Consider the following 6,992-nt stretch of genomic DNA (forward strand, 5'->3'; position numbering starts at 1 on the left):
GAAGAAATGGTCATTTGACTTGGTACTTTGAAAATATGGCTTGGAAGGTCATTTTTTATGGTGAAAATTATAGGTCATTTTGTCGGTGCCGTAGTTAATAGGTCAACTTCCAAGGATCATACCTTGCTCAAATTTATGAGATGAAGGCCTTCCAAGTTTAATGATCAATTTCAATATGTCTTCTCCAACTTTTATTTTTTGATAAATGTCAAATTCAACTTGCAAGGGCATGTGACAAGAGGAAACATTATAGGTCATTTTGGACCATCATCATTGAACAAGCAATTTTCCTCAACTTCTAAAATGCATAACTCCCTCATTCCAAATCCAAATGATGTGGAATTTGTGACCTAATTGAATAGGGATGAAATAGCTACAACTTTTTTGAAGAAACCATTTTCATTTGGAGCTCATAGAAAAAGTTATTCAAGGTGGAAGAAGTGGTCATTTGACTTTGTACTTAGAAAACTTTGCTTGGAAAGTCATTTTTTATGGTGAAAGATTATAGGTCATTTTGTCGGTGCCCTAGTTAATATGTTAACTTCCAAGGATCGTAACCTGCTCAATTTTTATGAGATGAAGGCCATCCAAGTTTCATGATCAATTTCAAGATGTCTTCTCCAACTTTTATTCTTTGATAAATGTCAAATTCAACTTGCAAGGGCATGTGACAAGAGGAAACATTATAGGTCATTTTGGACCATCATCATTGAACAAGCAATTTTCCTCAACTTCTAAAATGCATAACTCCCTCATTCCAAATCCAAATGATGTTATGACCCAATTGAATAGGGATGAAATAGCCACAACTTTTGTGAAGAAACCATTTTCATTTGGAGCTCATAGTAAAATTTATTCAAGGTGGAAGAAATGGTCATTTGACTTTGTACTTAGAAAATTTGCTTGGAAAGTCATTTTTTATGGTGAAAGATTATAGGTCATTTTGTCGGTGCCCTAGTTAATAGGTCAACTTCCAAGGATCATACCTTGCTCAAATTTATGAGATGAAGGCCTTCCAAGTTTAATGATCAATTTCAAGATGTCTTCTCCAACTTTTATTTTTTGATAAATGTCAAATTCAACTTGCAAGGGCATGTGACAAGAGGAAACATTATAGGTTATTTTGGACCATCATCATTGAACAAGCAATTTTCCTCAACTTCTAAAATGCATAACTCCCTCATTCCAAATCCAAATGATGTGGAATTTGTGACCCAATTGAATAGGGATGAAATAGCTACAACTTTTTTAAAGAAACCATTTTCATTTGGAGATCATAGAAAAAGTTATTCAAGGTGGAAGAAGTGGTCATTTGACTTTGTACTTAGAAAACTTTGCTTGGAAAGTCATTTTTTGGGTGAAAGATTATAGGTCATTTTGTCGGTGCCCTAGTTAATATGTCAACTTCCAAGGATCGTAACCTACTCAATTTTTATGTGATGAAGGCCATCCAAGTTTCATGATCAATTTCAAGATGTCTTCTCCAACTTTTATTCTTTGATAAATGTCAAATTCAACCTGCAAGGGCATGTGACAAGAGGAAACATTATAGGTCATTTTGGACCATCATCATTGAACAAGCAATTTTCCTCAACTTCTAAAATGCATAACTCCCTCATGCCAAATCCCAATGATGTGGAATTTGTGACCCAATTGAATAGGGATGAAATAGCTAGAACTTTTTTGAAGAAACCATTTTCATTTGGAGCTCATAGAAAAAGTTATTCAAGGTGGAAGAAGTGGTCATTTGACTTTGTACTTAGAAAACTTTGCTTGGAAAGTCATTTTTTATGGTGAAAGATTATAGGTCATTTTGTCGGTGCCCTAGTTAATATGTCAACTTCCAAGGATCGTAACCTGCTCAATTTTTATGAGATGAAGGCCATCCAAGTTTCATGATCAATTTCAAGATGTCTTCTCCAACTTTTATTCTTTGATAAATTTCAAATTCAACTTGCAAGGGCATGTGACAAGAGGAAACATTATAGGTCATTTTGGACCATCATCATTGAACAAGCAATTCTCCTCAACTTCTAAAATGCATCACCCCCTCATTCCAAATCCAAATGATGTCAAATTTGTGACCTAATTGAATAGGGATGAAATAGCTACAACTTTTTTGAAGAAACCATTTTCATTTGGAGCTCATAGAAAAAGTTATTCAAGGTGGAAGAAGTGGTCATTTGACTTTGTACTTAGAAAACTTTGCTTGGAAAGTCATTTTTTATGGTGAAAGATTATAGGTCATTTTGTCGGTGCCCTAGTTAATATGTTAACTTCCAAGGATCGTAACCTGCTCAATTTTTATGAGATGAAGGCCATCCAAGTTTCATGATCAATTTCAAGATGTCTTCTCCAACTTTTATTCTTTGATAAATTTCAAATTCAACTTGCAAGGGCATGTGACAAGAGGAAACATTATAGGTCATTTTGGACCATCATCATTGAACAAGCAATTTTCCTCAACTTCTAAAATGCATAACTCCCTCATTCCAAATCCAAATGATGTTATGACCCAATTGAATAGGGATGAAATAGCCACAACTTTTGTGAAGAAACCATTTTCATTTGGAGCTCATAGTAAAATTTATTCAAGGTGGAAGAAATGGTCATTTGACTTGGTACTTTGAAAATATGGCTTGGAAGGTCATTTTTTATGGTGAAAATTATAGGTCATTTTGTCGGTGCCGTAGTTAATAGGTCAACTTCCAAGGATCATACCTTGCTCAAATTTATGAGATGAAGGCCTTCCAAGTTTAATGATCAATTTCAATATGTCTTCTCCAACTTTTATTTTTTGATAAATGTCAAATTCAACTTGCAAGGGCATGTGACAAGAGGAAACATTATAGGTCATTTTGGACCATCATCATTGAACAAGCAATTTTCCTCAACTTCTAAAATGCATAACTCCCTCATTCCAAATCCAAATGATGTGGAATTTGTGACCTAATTGAATAGGGATGAAATAGCTACAACTTTTTTGAAGAAACCATTTTCATTTGGAGCTCATAGAAAAAGTTATTCAAGGTGGAAGAAGTGGTCATTTGACTTTGTACTTAGAAAACTTTGCTTGGAAAGTCATTTTTTATGGTGAAAGATTATAGGTCATTTTGTCGGTGCCCTAGTTAATATGTCAACTTCCAAGGATCGTAACCTGCTCAATTTTTATGAGATGAAGGCCATCCAAGTTTCATGATCAATTTCAAGATGTCTTCTCCAACTTTTATTCTTTGATAAATTTCAAATTCAACTTGCAAGGGCATGTGACAAGAGGAAACATTATAGGTCATTTTGGACCATCATCATTGAACAAGCAATTTTCCTCAACTTCTAAAATGCATAACTCCCTCATTCCAAATCCAAATGATGTTTTGACCCAATTGAATAGGGATGAAATAGCTACAACTTTTGTGAAGAAACCATTTTCATTTGGAGCTCATAGTAAAATTTATTCAAGGTGGAAGAAATTGTCATTTGACTTTGTAGTTAGAAAACTTTGCTTGGAAAGTCATATTTTATGGTGAAAGATTATAGGTCATTTTGTCGGTGCCCTAGTTAATATGTTAACTTCCAAGGATCGGAACCGGCTCAATTTTTATGAGATGAAGGCCATCTAAGTTTCATGATCAAGTTCAAGATGTCTTCTCCAACTTTTATTCTTTGATAAATGTCAAATTCAACTTGCAAGGGCATGTGACAAGAGGAAACATTATAGGTCATTTTGGACCATCATCATTGAAAAAGCAATTTTCCTCAACTTCTAAAATGCATAACTCCCTCATTCCAAATCCAAATGATGTTATGACCCAATTGAATAGGGATGAAATAGCCACAACTTTTGTGAAGAAACCATTTTCATTTGGAGCTCATAGTAAAATTTTTTCAAGGTGGAAGAAATGGTCATTTTTTATGGTGAAAGATTATAGATCATTTTTTCGGTGCCCTAGTTAATAGGTCAACTTCCAAGGATCATACCTTGCTCAAATTTATGAGATGAAGGCCTTCCTAGTTTAATGATCAATTTCAATATGTCTTCTCCAAATTTTATTTTTTGATAAATGTCAAATTCAACTTGCAAAGGGCATGTGACAAGAGGAAACATTATAGGTCATTTTGGACCATCATCATTGAACAAGCAATTTTCCTCAACTTCTAATTTGCATAACTCCCTCATTCCAAATCCAAATGATGTGGAATTTGTGACCCAATTGAATAGGGATGAAATAGCTAGAACTTTTTTGAAGAAACCATTTTCATTTGGCGCTCATAGAAAAATTTATTCAAGGTGGAAGAAATGGTCATTTGACTTTGTACTTAGAAAATTTTGCTTGGAAAGTAATTTTTTATGGTGAAAGATTATAGGTCATTTTGTTGGTGCCTTAGTTAATAGGTCAACTTCCAAGGATCATAACTTGCTCAATTTTTATGAGTTGAAGGTTATCCAAGTTTCATGTTTCAAGATGTCTTCCCCAACTTTTATTCTTTGCGAAATTTCAAATTCAACTTGCAAGGGCATGTGACAAGAGGAAACATTATAGGTCATTTTGGACCATCATCATTGAACAAGCAATTTTACTCAACTTCTAAAATGCATAACTCCCTCATTCCAAATCCAAATGATGTTTTGACCTAATTGAATAGGGATGAAATAGCTACAACTTTTTTGAAGAAACCATTTTCATTTGGAGCTCATAGTAAAATTTATTCAAGGTGGAAGAAATTGTCATTTGACTTTGTAGTTAGAAAACTTTGCTTGGAAAGTCATATTTTATGGTGAAAGATTATAGGTCATTTTGTCGGTGCCCTAGTTAATATGTTAACTTCCAAGGATCGTAACCTGCTCAATTTTTATTAGATGAAGGCCATCTAAGTTTCATGATCAAGTTCAAGATGTCTTCTCCAACTTTTATTCTTTGATAAATGTCAAATTCAACTTGCAAGGGCATGTGACAAGAGGAAACATTATAGGTCATTTTGGACCATCATCATTGAAAAAGCAATTTTCCTCAACTTCTAAAATGCATAACTCCCTCATTCCAAATCCAAATGATGTTATGACCCAATTGAATAGGGATGAAATAGCCACAACTTTTGTGAAGAAACCATTTTCATTTGGAGCTCATAGTAAAATTTTTTCAAGGTGGAAGAAATGGTCATTTTTTATGGTGAAAGATTATAGATCATTTTTTCGGTGCCCTAGTTAATAGGTCAACTTCCAAGGATCATACCTTGCTCAAATTTATGAGATGAAGGCCTTCCTAGTTTAATGATCAATTTCAATATGTCTTCTCCAAATTTTATTTTTTGATAAATGTCAAATTCAACTTGCAAAGGGCATGTGACAAGAGGAAACATTATAGGTCATTTTGGACCATCATCATTGAACAAGCAATTTTCCTCAACTTCTAATTTGCATAACTCCCTCATTCCAAATCCAAATGATGTGGAATTTGTGACCCAATTGAATAGGGATGAAATAGCTAGAACTTTTTTGAAGAAACCATTTTCATTTGGCGCTCATAGAAAAATTTATTCAAGGTGGAAGAAATGGTCATTTGACTTTGTACTTAGAAAATTTTGCTTGGAAAGTAATTTTTTATGGTGAAAGATTATAGGTCATTTTGTTGGTGCCTTAGTTAATAGGTCAACTTCCAAGGATCATAACTTGCTCAATTTTTATGAGTTGAAGGTTATCCAAGTTTCATGTTTCAAGATGTCTTCCCCAACTTTTATTCTTTGCGAAATTTCAAATTCAACTTGCAAGGGCATGTGCCAAGAGGAAACATTATAGGTCATTTTGGACCATCATCATTGAACAAGCAATTTTACTCAACTTCTAAAATGCATAACTCCCTCATTCCAAATCCAAATGATGTTTTGACCTAATTGAATAGGGATGAAATAGCTACAACTTTTTCGAAGAAACCATTTTCATTTGGAGCTCATAGTAAAATTTATTCAAGGTGGAAGAAATTGTCATTTGACTTTGTAGTTAGAAAACTTTGCTTGGAAAGTCATATTTTATGGTGAAAGATTATAGGTCATTTTGTCGGTGCCCTAGTTAATATGTTAACTTCCAAGGATCGGAACCGGCTCAATTTTTATGAGATGAAGGCCATCTAAGTTTCATGATCAAGTTCAAGATGTCTTCTCCAACTTTTATTCTTTGATAAATGTCAAATTCAACTTGCAAGGGCATGTGACAAGAGGAAACATTATAGGTCATTTTGGACCATCATCATTGAAAAAGCAATTTTCCTCAACTTCTAAAATGCATACCTCCCTCATTCCAAATCCAAATGATGTTATGACCCAATTGAATAGGGATGAAATAGCCATAACTTTTGTGAAGAAACCATTTTCATTTGGAGCTCATAGTAAAATTTTTTCAAGGTGGAAGAAATGGTCATTTTTTATGGTGAAAGATTATAGATCATTTTTTCGGTGCCCTAGTTAATAGGTCAACTTCCAAGGATCATACCTTGCTCAAATTTATGAGATGAAGGCCTTCCTAGTTTAATGATCAATTTCAATATGTCTTCTCCAAATTTTATTTTTTGATAAATGTCAAATTCAACTTGCAAAGGGCATGTGACAAGAGGAAACATTATAGGTCATTTTGGACCATCATCATTGAACAAGCAATTTTCCTCAACTTCTAATTTGCATAACTCCCTCATTCCAAATCCAAATGATGTGGAATTTGTGACCCAATTGAATAGGGATGAAATAGCTAGAACTTTTTTGAAGAAACCATTTTCATTTGGCGCTCATAGAAAAATTTATTCAAGGTGGAAGAAATGGTCATTTGACTTTGTACTTAGAAAATTTTGCTTGGAAAGTCATTTTTTATGGTGAAAGATTATAGGTCATTTTGTTGGTGCCTTAGTTAATAGGTCAACTTCCAAGGATCATAACTTGCTCAATTTTTATGAGTTGAAGGTTATCCAAGTTTCATGTTTCAAGATGTCTTCCCCAACTTTTATTCT

The sequence above is a fragment of the Lathyrus oleraceus genome, unplaced genomic scaffold, assembly GCF_024323335.1.
Source record: "Lathyrus oleraceus cultivar Zhongwan6 unplaced genomic scaffold, CAAS_Psat_ZW6_1.0 chrUn0011, whole genome shotgun sequence".
NCBI classification, from domain to species: domain Eukaryota; kingdom Viridiplantae; phylum Streptophyta; class Magnoliopsida; order Fabales; family Fabaceae; genus Lathyrus; species Lathyrus oleraceus.